This window comes from Motacilla alba, chromosome 21 (genome assembly GCF_015832195.1).
Source record: "Motacilla alba alba isolate MOTALB_02 chromosome 21, Motacilla_alba_V1.0_pri, whole genome shotgun sequence".
NCBI lineage: Eukaryota > Metazoa > Chordata > Aves > Passeriformes > Motacillidae > Motacilla > Motacilla alba.
This window is the reverse complement of record NC_052036.1, coordinates 257,352-270,652: the sequence shown is the minus strand read 5'-3', so window position 1 is coordinate 270,652 and position 13,301 is coordinate 257,352. Positions and strand designations below refer to the sequence as shown.

General features: G+C 47.4%; 1 protein-coding gene across 21 annotated transcripts in view; it reads right to left on the bottom strand.

Annotated features, from left to right (window-relative positions):
• The window catches only part of CASZ1 (castor zinc finger 1), a 192,573-nt gene extending 181,617 nt beyond the window's left edge, over nt 1–10,956 (bottom strand). For 13 of the 21 annotated variants that reach the window (XM_038159641.1, XM_038159661.1, XM_038159639.1 and 10 more), the window contains exon 1: nt 10,409–10,955. The gene's annotated coding sequence lies outside the window, so the exon portion shown is untranslated. Of the gene's footprint in view, nt 1–10,033; nt 10,386–10,408 lie in introns of those variants that run through there. The other 8 variants (XM_038159643.1, XM_038159651.1, XM_038159659.1 and 5 more) reach the window with 2 other exon arrangements.
• Nucleotides 10,957–13,301: the final 2,345 nt, after the last annotated feature.

Below are 13,301 nucleotides of genomic sequence, written 5' to 3'. Positions count from 1 at the left end.
CAAAATTGAGTAAATTTACAGCTGTAAGCTGGGAGTTTATACAACCCGTAACTTGTTAGGGATGGCTGACCAAGCCAGAACGATTGCTCCCCAGCCAACAGAGCTCCTATTGGTTAGCCCTCGGAGTGCCTGGTAGGTTCTATTATTTTACTTTCTCTTTTTCTTTTGCTTAGGTCGGGGGGGGCGGGGGGGGGGGGGCGGTGTAGGAAAGGAAATATCTATTTTTGTTCCTTTACTCACCAAATACGAATTAAAATTAAATCTCAGGTTCAATCCACTACAGATTCCTCAGTACATTAGCTGGGGATTGTGGAATGCCCAGTGACCATCTCCTTGGATGAAGCTGCTGTATTTTTCTCACTCTGTGCAGAGTCTTGCACCATGAACAGCACCACAGGATTCAATGTATTATCACCAGAGGTCACAAGGCTACTCTTATGCTGCCCCTTTTGCATGGACACTTCCCTCTCCACAGATGCTACTCTGCTCCAACCTGGGCTGCAAGACGTGGTCTGAGTTGTTGGAGTTTAGTGCAGCAAACATGGTGCCCTGAGAAAATGTTCCTTCCATCTCCTTTACTAGGATAAACAGCTGGAGCAGTACCAGACCTGAAGTGATCTGAACCTGGATTCACACGCAGGAACACAAGGAGCTGCCAAATAACGGGAAAGCAGCAGGCTTCACAGAGAGTGTGAGCGGGACTCCAGGAGCCCTCTGATGGGAACAATACCAGCATCATCCACTGTGCCTGCAAGTGTGAAAGATACCCAGCACGAGGGAAGCACGGGACTTGCCTGCATGTAACTGCCTTAATCTAAAATCCTCTATTTTCATTACAGCATGGTCCCAGTCCCAGCTCTTGTCTGAAAGGCATTTTTAGCAGAAGTCCAAACATGATCCAACTGAAACAAGGCTGGATGAAGGGATAGGGGGCTCTCCTGGGACTCACTATTCTTTGTGACCACAGATAAGACAAGGACAGTCACACCAGCTTCCACAGCACACACATTCAGGAGCATGAGGTGCCCAAGCATGGTGAGAGGGACATCAGTCATTACATGGCTGCAGGCACACCATTCACTGTCCTGGGAGGATGCAGTTTTTCTAGGACATGGCTAAGGAGCGTAAGTAGGTCTCTCCTTCACCCTCTGCTCCATCCTGAATACGTAACAGCCCAGAACACCAACAGTTTACATCAGTTAAATAGCCAGCTAAGGCTTTAGGGACTCAGGAAGGATAAAATACTCTTTAGGACCAGTCACCAAGTAAGAAAATTAGGTAAATGGGGACCTTTGGTGAAGTCTTAAACAGGAGACTGGAAAAGGGGAAATTTCCTCTCTCACTGCTCTGTGAGCAGGGATCACACTACCGACTGCTGCTCCCACAGTTTAAAATACTTAAGTCCTCCAAGGTGCAGCTTAATTTTCTTTTTTAAAAAAGAAAAGTGTCAGTCTAATTAGATAAATCCTCCAAGCACGTGGCCCAGAGTTCGTCATGGAAATTAACCTCCTTGAAAGATCACAGTGACTGAAATAAGAAACTGTGTGTTTTGGCATAGTGCAGTGAAATGGGAGATGCAGGCTGCATTTCATACACCTTCCCTTTCATAAACCTGCCGCATTTCTTATCTGCCCTACTGGCCCTGAGCTCGGCAGCAAGACTTTATCTCCGAATGCCTGTTTGCAAATCGCTGCTGAGAGGTTACAATAACCCCTGGGAGAGATTCTGCTGCCTCACTAGTGTGAAAGGACACTGCTCCCCTCGTATCAAGTTGGACCAGCCTGAGGCACTGGTACAGGGAGGGGCTCATCACCAGCAGCCCTCTGGAGAGGATGTTCTGCAGACACAGCTCCCATGGGGAGGCAGCCAGGCTGCCTGGGAGCTGTTTGCCAGCCTCCCAACTGCTCTGCCAGCCTCATCATGCACCACGCAGACAAGCATGATTCTGTGCAGCCCTCACTCTTCCTGGCATGGAGATGGGCTGAGTGGGGCAGGAGGGAGATACCCCGAGGCCACAGGCTGTGATCACATAGCTCAGTTTGCATTTATGCTGGGTACATTCACGTCTTCTCATTTAGAAAGCTCTGCCTATCCACACTGGGAAAGGTGTAGGGCTGGCAGTTCAGACTGCTTAGAAATAAAATGTCCCAGTACCTTTGCTGTTGAAAGCAGAAGCAAAACCAGGAAAGAAAAGAACTGGCTCATAAGTGAAAGTCAACTGCCATCCCCACCTTCAAATACAAGCAGGGATCAGAACCAAGCTATCTTGTACTTTTAGGACGCATTTTCCAGTCAACTATTCTCCAAGCCCAGCAGTCAAAGTTACGCTTGGGTCACACTCTTAGCACTTGTTCCTCAGGCCCCTCCCAAGTGTCACTACACAACACATTTTAATAGACAGCTGAAACAAGACCCCTCTTCACAGCTCCAAACAGACCATCAAGGGACTCTCTCTCTTAAGTCTTCCAGTTCTCACTGTTGTTTTAAAGGATAGCATCCAAACCAAAAAACTCCCTGAAAAACCTGTAGAGTTCATCTACCCTGTTCCTTCCCAAGTCTGATGGATGATGGTATGTGTGACAATGTGCTGCCCTCCCAGCACTGAGACCAACCTTGCCAGCTGACTTCACACACAAAAGGATCAGGAGCAGCCTCAGAGACCAACTCTGAGGTGACTTGTTGTATTGTCATTGAAATGACAAGCCCTATGGCTTTGAATCTGGGAGTTGTTTCCAATGTTGTTTCAAAACAGCATCACTGGTGGCAGACCAAAAATAGGATACCTTCTGGAGAGAAAACTACCCCAAAACACCACGGCGGGCAAGGAGCCAAAGGCCCCCAAGGGCCCCTAAGAACTGACAGTTCTGCTGTGTCTTTTCCTACAGCAGTTATTACGCACGAGGCCTTGGCAGCTGGATGGCTCTAGAGCCAACCCTGCGAGCACAGACTCTTGTATCTCCAGGTCCTATTCTAGACCAGCTCAATCATGCGTGAAAGGTATTAGCTGGCACCTCATCAACAGAGTGAGGGAGAGGGGTTGCAGGCAGATCCCTCTGTACAAGAAATGGAGCCCCCTTGCTACAATTCATTAGCTGTCTCAGGAAAGAGTTCAAAAGACAGATGATGCACAAAAACTGCATTCGAGTTTCCTCCCACTCCTTCCAGATCAGGGCTGAGGCATGCTGGAAGGACACTACTGGAGAAACCAGGATGAATTCAGGCCTAATACAGCTCCTAAGCAGTTCTATGTCAAGTACAGGCAAGCTCCACAGTTCCATTACTAATAACTTAATACCTAATAATATTACAATAACTGAATACCTAATAATATTACAAATGTAATACTTTAACTTGATGCCAAGCACCTGGACCCAGAAAAATTAGCACTTAGCAAGACTTCCACCTCACTGCATTTGGCTTCTGCCAACTGATCAAAACTCAGGATCCACACCTCCTTCCCACCTGCTCCAAGGTATTTGGAATAATTTTTTAAAAGGTAAAGCTCCTACTTCAGCCAGAAGCTAAGGGCTGAACCAGAGAGACAACACAGACTGCAGGAGGGATAAAAAATATTCGAGTGCTATTCCACTCCCCTTCCTTAGGCTTTGGATGCATTAGGCAAATTCCCAATTACAGCAATCCCTTCTGCCTGCAACTGGAGTTGAGATAAGAGACCAGAAAGAAGGGCCAGTGGGCATCACTGAAAGCTCAGCATCTTCCATTACACATCAGCACTGTAAAAAGAGTGATGCCAACCCTGAAATGTTTTTTTCCAAAAGGAGCACACACACACCCTTTAGAACGGGTATGGCGAAATATGCCTGGAGAGGGAAGGACTCAGCAACACCAGCAGGTTCCTGACTCCTTATCATCAAAGCAAGAAGCCCAGCCTCTGACTTAGTTTCATCAATGTCCTCTTTCTTCCTTCTCCAAGGGCTCATATCCCCGAACGCGACTGCAAACACACTGCCAAGGAGGTCGTGCGATATCTGAATCCATAACGGACTCAAAGACATCTCCATGTTTTGCTGTCAGCCTGAAGTCTGAATAAGGGAGCCCACCAGAAAGAGTGAATGAACGCTGGCAGCTGCCAGCAGAGCAGAGCCGAGCCTGTGCTTTAAGCCACCTAGTGTCCGAGCCGCGCAGGGAGACGCTTCAGGAAATTCGGGCGAAGAGAAGGAGTTGAGACATCCAAGCAGACCGACGCGGAAAGGAGCGAAGGACGGGGCGCGCCGGCTGAGACGCGAGCCCGAGCCCGGGCAGCGGGGCCCGGGGTGAGCGCCCCGGCCCGGGGTGAGCGCCGGCCGCAGCCCTCCCCGAGCGGCCCCGCCGCGCAGCGGCACCCGCACAGGCCGGCGCCTCAGCCACGAGCTCCAGCCGGCTTGCTCGGGTGCAAACCCGGGAGATCTCTGGGACGCAAACTTGGAGACAACTTGCGCCAGCATGGGCCCGTGGAACGGACCCGAAGTGTCCCGGAGGCGCAAGCCCTACTAAGCTGCGCCCCCTCCCCTAAAAACCACTTCCATCCACATCTCGTCTCCTCTCCCACAGTAGCCCCCTCCTCCTCACTCTCTTTCTCTGTGTCCTCGAGACTCCTCTCACCTTGAGGAGTGTTAGGATTACCCAGCATTTACACTCAATGCTCCTCTTTATTCCTTAAGACTTATTAAGAATGATAATGAGCTCCAAAGCAGTGACACGTCTCTCTCTCCCCCTCTGTCGCGCTCTCTCTCTCTCTCTCTCTACGTGCCTTTTCCGTCAAAGGCACACAGGACAAATCCGACAAAAAAAAAAAAAAAAACCCCAAAAAACCCCTGATAATATGGATCAAGGACACATGAGGATTTATATTCTACAAATCCAGCCTTTTTTGTTTTTATTATTTCTCCTCAAATTCCATTCTTTTCCTCTTCTTACTCATGTTCCCCCCTCCTCTACCTCAAACCTCTCACACTTTGAATGAAAAAGAAGAAAAGAAAGCTGCTTGCCTGGAAGACCTCGTTAATGTGGAGCTCTTAAACGGTTGATTAATTTTAGCAAAATTTATGATGCACCCTTGCTTTTCTTTAAAGCTGAAGTCTTATATACCAAAAGCAAGTTAACTTTGAGATGTCTGTGAAAGCCAACTGCCCCCTAATTCTTAGATACCCTATTTAGGTACACCAAATGTACGGGAGAGAAATGCTACACCAGAGCATGGAAACAGTCACCCTGTCGGATGTTCGAAGAGGTTCGATTCAAATCCCTTTAGCACAGCCCAGTAATCACAACCTGAAAACTTCCAACTTCTAGCTATTTAACTTCCCATAAGGATTAAAAAAAAAAATAAAATCACTAGTGAGTCCTTCAAAAACAAAAGGAAAGAGGGAAACATAAACAAAAATTCCAAGAGAAGTCTCTTCAAGTTGCATCTGCACACACCACAGAAACGCCAGACTCTCGGCTGCACTGGAAACATCAGGTTCTCCCGAAGCCACCTTTAAACCAGCTACGTTTCACCAGAGGGAAAAACTGAGCCTAAGGAAACATCATAATACTGATCTATACGTATCCTGAACTATACCTCAGTATTTCAGTCATCTCCTCAGCTTCCTCCTACCCAGTATTTGCTTTCATTCTTTGTCTCCCTCCTCTAGACTCTGTTTTTCTGATACAGACATCAGAAGGTTAAGGGCTCAATTATCAAGTCTGTTGAATCCTCAGCTTCACGTTACTTAGGAGGTTCTCTGTTGCTCTTTGGAACTACACTGCAAAATCTCCTTCCTTCTCGGCTTTTCTTTTTCCTACTTGTAACATCTATTTCCGACATACCCCTGTGTGTGAACCCACAAATCTATTTGGGATAAATAGAGAGAAACCCTGAATTGGTTTGGGAGACAGAAACATTAATAAAGATAACCTTAAGAGTACCTAGCCAGACTAAACCTGAAGCACTCGCAATCTTGAAACCTAAAGTAACATCCACATGGAATTTACAAAATATGATTCGAGTGGTTCTAATTAGCCCCAGTCTGTGGAAATTTGGAAGGAAGCGGCTCTTTGATTAATGTTACAAACCAGAAAGGAAACATATTTTAAAAGTTAAAGTAGCAGCATTGTGGAATACAGAATCATTACCAGCATGCATTTATGATACCTGCTTCAATCAGATGGCTTGGGGTTTTGTTTTTAGGGTTTTTTTCCTTTTTACTTTAAGAAAAAAAGGAAGACAGGATGCAAGTAAAAGCCTTTGTTTATGGAAGTGTGTGGCGCTTTTATCTCCCAAGGAATTTATATAGCTGGACTGAGTATAAATCCTTCTGAAAATGAAATTAGCAAAAACAAAACGGGGGTGAAGGTGCTGGGAGGAGTGTGGGAGGGGGCAACCATCACCTCAGTAAATCATGGTGGATAACCAGCCTCTGGCTTGGACAGATAGCAAATTCAGCTTTAATAGGAAGAAACATAGTTGGAAAGGGAAAGAACAAGATTCATACCTGCAGCAAACTCCTTGCAAAAATGGGGGGCTATTTTTAATAGGCTTTTGAAAGTTACTGTGCAAGTTTGCTTGGGCTTGAAAAGAAAAAGGAAATAAGGTTTTTTTTTTTCCAGCTAGCTTGATTGTTTTGGGTGGAGCTCAAGCGTGTGTGTATATATGCTGTATATAAAAATGAATTACTAATTCTTTCCTGGAAACTGTTTGAATTACAATCTGCAAGATACAAAAACACACCTTTATTTTAACACTGATTTTAATACAGATAGAATTGGAGGGGGGGGGGAAAGTGAGGGAAACGTTTTTAATCCCAGTACACAGCAAAACCCTTAAGCAAGAATAACATCCCGCCACATGCACCCAGAGACACTTTGCTCAGCTGTACAACACCAACTTAACTCCAGCTTTCAGAGGCTTTTCCCTGTACAAAGGCTTTGCTCTGAAACTGCAAGAATGACAATGTCATGTGTGTGGAAAGCTGACACTTAGATCTTTTAAAAAGAAATGAGGAAAAATAAGCTGTTGACTTCTTGGATAAAGTATTTTCTTGTTCTAACTCATGTTCTTATGTCACTGGGCTAAAAAAAAAAAGAGAGAGAAGGAGAGAGAGATATGACTTTCCTTGAATGATCTGTTTAACCTAAGCCAGAGGAAAAAAAAAGAAGTCATTAATTACTTATGTGAGCTATTGCTTCTGAAAGACAATAAACCTGCCTGGTCGCCATGGATATGACATATTTGCTCTGAAAACAACACAATAATTAGCAAAGGGGAAAGATACAAGGAGAATATGCAAACTCCTGAGTTTAAAGCCATAGTGTTTCCTTTTTTCCCCCTCCTCTTTTTACTTGTCAGAGTCAATTCTGTTTGCAATTCAAATCAAACAAATAAACAGAATACTTACAAAAAATTTTAAATGATCTCCCACACATTAAATCACACACGCAAACACACACACACACACACACAGAGAAAAAAAAAAGGGGGAAACAATTTACAAGGAAAAAAATATTTAAGTCTAATATGGACATATCATAAACTACTTGATGTTTTCCATATATGTTTATGTATATATACATATGTATATATACATATATATATATATATATATATATATATGAAATATAAATGTATACACACACACAAATATATATAAGTTATAAGGGTTACATACACTATTTCCTCTAGGATTATTCTTTTATTTTAGGATCACTAAAGAAGCACACCAAGAGGTAAAACAGCTCTCATTTAGGGAGTGGAAACATTTTGAAGATACACTAAAAGAAAGTACAACAAGGGGTTCTTTCACTGTGTTAAACATGCATTGTGTTGGTAGTATATTTTTTGCAAATCTTTGAACTTTTCTCTAAAAGATGAGCAAAAACCCACAACTGGTGTGCACTGTGCATCAACCTAATCAACACACCGGCTTACCAGGACTTCTCAAATTTTAAGCAGAAAAAAAATTTCTCACCTCAATTACTTTAGTTCTAAAGTGGTATCACACTGAATCACATGTAATAATGCAATGGATAAGTTAAGAAATAATGAAAACTGAGTTATATGCAGAGAGACTTCTTTGAAATCATTTATAAACGTTGCAGGGAAAATGTTTTTTAGATTGCTCTCTCATTAAGATGAGACAAAGACTATTAAAACCTTCTCTAATGCAGTAGCTTTCTGGATTCTGACCTTCCACATTGAGAAACCAAGTAATAAAAACACCCTAACAAGCACTTTATCTTTGGAGATATTTGACTTTGAACTTATTTTAACTTTAAAAAGACTTGGAAGGTATAAAAATAACAATATAGTTGCCACAAGTTTCTGTTGTTGTTGTGTTGACAATGCTAAAAAAAATCTTTAGAACAAAATAAGCAGATTAAGGAAACATCCCCCTAATTTAACTGTCTCTTTTTCTGGTTTTTTTTTTTTTTTTTTAAACAATAGTTTTTAGCTGGACGCTTTGATCTTGAAAGGGTTCTGCTATCTTGTGTGATGAGGGGGGAAAAATGATCTGTTTTAAATGATGATGCAAAAAAAGGATCAAAGCCCTGACTTTCTGTTAGCCATAATAACTTCTGTCTTGCTCAAAGCTTCAACTTCAGGCTTTAATATATAAAATATACAGGAGCCCAGTAAAAGCACTGAAAAGGTACAAAGTCTGAAAACAAAAGGGGACGCTGCTCCTTTAAACGTTTTAGTGCATATGGAGTTTGATTTCTGAAAGAGATCAGTTTAACATCTCCATAGAAACCAGCAACAGATTATCATCAACAGAATAAATAACTAGTCTAATAAATTAAACAGGAGGCATAAGATCTGGAAACTTGATTACTGAAGTTCAACAATATTCTCCCATAAACTCTTCCAAGCCACCTTTAGAGTAGCTAACAAGGTGGCAGCGACACACAGATAAAAGGTAGATGGGAAGCAGGCAGGACTTCTGAAATGAGAAGTCCGAAACCTTCGCAAGAAATTATACCACCCTGACAGTCAGTAAATCAATAGAGGAAATAAATTAATCAATGAAGTTTTGGGAGAGACAGCTACTCTTCCAGGGAGCGAGCTGCCAGGACCCGCTGTGCAGAGCAGCGCGGACAGGAGGGGGCACACAGAAGGTGGACGTGAGGCTCCTGAGAAGTTTCACCTTTCCGACCCGAAAGAGCAGGAGGGCTCGAGTCGGTCGATCCAACCTGCCGTGATTCGGAGCGGCCTCCGCCCGCAGCCCACCCCTCAAAGTTTGCCGCACAAGTTGCCCGCCGCACAGCCCGAGGCGAGCGGCAGCGCCAGCCCCGCGCCCGCCCGAGCTTCTTGACAGCTCGCTCGCCGCTCCGGGCCGCCGCCGAGCCCGCCTCTGCTCCGCGCCCCGGCGGCCCCTCGCTCCTCCTCTGCTCCCCGGGACTGGTGCTCCGCGGCCGGCGGCGCTCGGCGCCCCAGCCCGCCGCCGCTCCTCGCCTTCCCCGTCCGCGCCCCGCGCCCCCCCACCGGCCCGGTTTATGAGTGACGGCTCGGACACCTGTTCCCCGTCCCCAGAGCCTCCAGCGCGGGCAGCCGCTCCCCCGGGAGTCCCGGCCCGCGCCCCCCGCCCGCCGCCACCCCGGTCGGCCGTCCCCCCGCCCGCCACTACCCCGCCGCGCACGGGGGAAAGAAAGGGGGAAAGGGGAAGGAGGCGGAAGGGGGAAACTTCCTGGCTCCGGATGGCAAATCAGCTGCACATTCTGCAAATACCACCGGGTAAAAATAACCTGCTGCTTCGCCCGGGGGGCCGGGCACCGGCTGCCCCGACCCGCGCTCCCGGCCGCCGCGGCCCTTGCCCACCGCGACCCTGCTGGGGGGCTGCGGCCGTGCCACTGCGGGCACCGGGAGAAGCGCTGCCGACCCCGGCCCGGCCACTTTGCAGAAAGTTCCCCGGCACGGCTCGCCCCGCCGCACCCGGCCCTGTCCGCGGAGCGCTCCAGCTGCCGCTCGCCCAACTTTGCTGCCGCCTCTCCCCTCCCACCCCTCAGTGCCTCGCCGGGACCCTCGGGTGGTGCGGCGCGGCGGGGCTGCGGTTACCTGCCCTCGGCGCGGAGCGGGAGCACGTGTTCCCCCGTCCCCTGCCCGGGCTCCTGCCAAAGTCTTGGAAATTGACGGGCGCCGCCGCGGCCGCGGCTCCGCCGCCGAGCGGGCACGGCGCTGCCCCGCCGCCGCCGGCCCCCCCCACGGCACCTCCCTCCTCCGGCGGGGCCGGGCGGCCGCCGCTGCCCCCGCTGTCGGCCGGTGCCCGCAGAGGCTGCCCGCTGCCCGCGGAGGTGGGCGCTGCCCCACGGGAACCGGCTCGGAGCGCGGAGCGCTGCCCACCTGCCGGGCAGCGCCGCCCGCCCGCGCAGCGCCCCGGCCCCGGGGCTGCCGGCGGCGGGGCCGGGGCCGGGCGGGAGCGGACGGGCTTACCTGCACTTGGGGCTGCTTTGGTTGACTTTCCAAGTCAAGGGAAATGTGTGTGTGTTTGGGATGGAGGCAGCAGCGCGCATGCGCCATCAAACTTGCCCTGATCCCGGATTTTTCCTCCTCGCGCTCCCCTTTGCTTTGATTATTGAATTTTCCTATTTCTAACAGGAGGGCGGGCGTCGCGCAAAACCCGGCCTGGAGCCCGCCGCCGCTCGCCCCGGCCCGCCCGGGGTGGGGAAGGGGGGAGCGGCGGGAGGGAGCGGGCACGGAGCGGACTCGGTCTCTAGGCAGGCAGGGCAGGCAGTCAAGGGAGAGGCACCTGCAAAACACGGACTGGATCACCCTCCCCTGGCAAGCGAAAAGGCGAGAAAGTGTCCCCATTTCCCTGCCCGCGCGCGCAGCTGCCTGTCCCCTACCCTGTTCCTGCACCAGCGGTTCCTCTTACCCATTCGTCCTCCTTTCCAGAGAACCACTGTAAATTTTATAAAATTTTCTATTTTGCAGTCTGCTGACCCCGTTCACCTTCGTTCCCTGAGACTAAACTCCATGGAGATGACGAATAACTAGGTTGTGTGTACCGCTTTATTCTCCCGCTGGTCTTCCTAGGCATGATGTTCAGTTGCTATTTTACAAACTTCCAAACTTCAGTATTTTGCTTTTGCTAATGTTCTTTGTCTGGATTTCACTCAAGTCTAGAACTAACTGTTGTCTCAGATCTACAACTGTAGTATTTCCCAGTTTGGCTGCGCTGGCTTTGCTGACATTTGCGTACAGGACTAACTTTTGCGGGTCTAGATCCTAGCAAAAATGCCAAGGAACAAATGTGCAAGCTATGAGCAGCCTTGTAGACTAGGATGGTTCTGGGAGATGTCTTTGCAGGATCAGAGACAAGAGTTCTCACACACCTGAATTTCCAACAGGCAGGCATCACATTTCTGTGTTAAACTACTTTCCCCAGCTCTACCTTTCATTTCACTGAGACAGTGAGTATACATTACAGTTGCATGTGCACATTTTGTGGTGGTGATTCCATAGACGCATACACAGAGACCTTTTCTGTCATCCCCTGGTTGCCTCTACAGGAGCCAAGAGCCTGGGCTCACTGGCACCATGCACTCAGCACAGGGCTTTGGAGGTACAGCTGCCTGCCCAGACAAAAGGTCTGTGGGGTGGATCTGCCTCCACTGTAGGGCTTGCAGGATTTGGGCCCTAGGCCGCAGCTAGGCAAACCTGAACACTCTTGGATAATTTTGCTCATTGGCAGCAGGGAACTCCGCATCAGCACACCCACACAGAAGCCCTTGCAGGAGCGTCTTGCTCTTCCCATGTGCTTCCCTGCCTGTGTCTGTCTCCACCTGTTGCCTCTTGTCTGGTGTTTACAGCATCAGCTCTTTGGGGCAGAAACCATGGTTTTGCTCTGGATTTGTCAGTGCCTTGCACAATGTGGCCCAGCTCCATAACCGCAACTCCTATGTGCTATTGCTACACACATAAATAATAATAATTAATAATAATAGGCTAATTCCTCTGATTTTGATGTGACTACTCATGTGAGTAAAAGTGACTCACATACATGAGCATGTGTGGGACCACTGCCAGGTCTTGAGCTTTTATTGTGAGTCTTCCAGTATTTGGTGTTCTCTTTTGATTCCCAGCTCCTGGAATGACTTGTTTCCAGCACTTGCCTTTACACAAGGACACTTGGAAATGTGGCCTAGTGCTGTCAAAAGCCTCAGAAGCCAGAGAACAAATAGGAAACTTCCAGAGAAATAAATTTTTGATGGCTTTTGTGAAATTCCTGTGATTTGGCAGCTCAGGGAAGAGTGGAGTCTGACTCATGAATTTTGAGCAGTCAAGTTTAGCAATACGCATCAATCGAGTTAAATATTTAGGTCCCTGTAAAGACTAGACTTCTACTAACCAGGCCAAGCTTATAGTGCAGAGACATATTTTGTGGAAATAATGTTTATAGTACCGGCATCTTTGCAAAACCTGAGTTTTTGTATATTTGCATATTGTTTGGGATTTGGCATTCTGTAGTTATTTATTTTTGCCTGTTCACAGTAAGAAAGCAAGAAAAAAGCCGTGAAAGTGGGATTATTAAAGTAAATAGGACTGTGTGAAACTGTTATAATAACTGTGGCAAGTATTTATAAATTGCTGAAAATACAACCAGCAAACTTCTTGAGTTTGGTATGCTGGAGAGACACTGCCAGGTTAAAACCCATGTGCTTCTGAAAGTAAATGTCCCAACTTCTTCTTACAAAAGTAAAAGAGAGCAGGTCCCAAGCTATGAATTCTTGCTTATGAGGCATCCCTGAAGAATGAAGGGTTGGGAGAATAGGGCTCTTTAATTAAACCTGCATCGTTACTTTTAATTGCATTTACTTACTATTTTCTCTTGTTTATGTTTTTGCATTTCTCTCATCTAGGATGTTGAACACAGACTGAATGGTCTTCCTTCTGTTTGGAAGTTTTCTAATTTTGAAGTGCTGTGGAGCTGGCCTAGTTAGGAGGAGCACATGGGCAAGTGTTTTTGAGGTGGTCCTGTTTATCTCCACAGATCCTCCTCTGCCTATGCTACCCTAAATGTGGTGGGAGGCTCGGACACTGTTGTGAGCTGTGCCTCTGACAGCCTTGAGTCTCCTTCCAGACCACAGCTCTCTCAAAGCCCAGTCAGCCCTCTGATGTTCACTGTATGAGCCCCAGAGTGCGCAGCTCCTCAGCCAGATAGAACAGGAGGTAATGACACCTTGCACAGCCCGTTCTAGATAGAAAGAATATAATTTAGCAAATTGCAAATGATGCGTACTTAACTATTTATGCAGCATCTTCCTGTCATCAACCCAAAGCAATTTTACTTCCGTGTTGAACAGTGGATGAAAATGTTCTATAG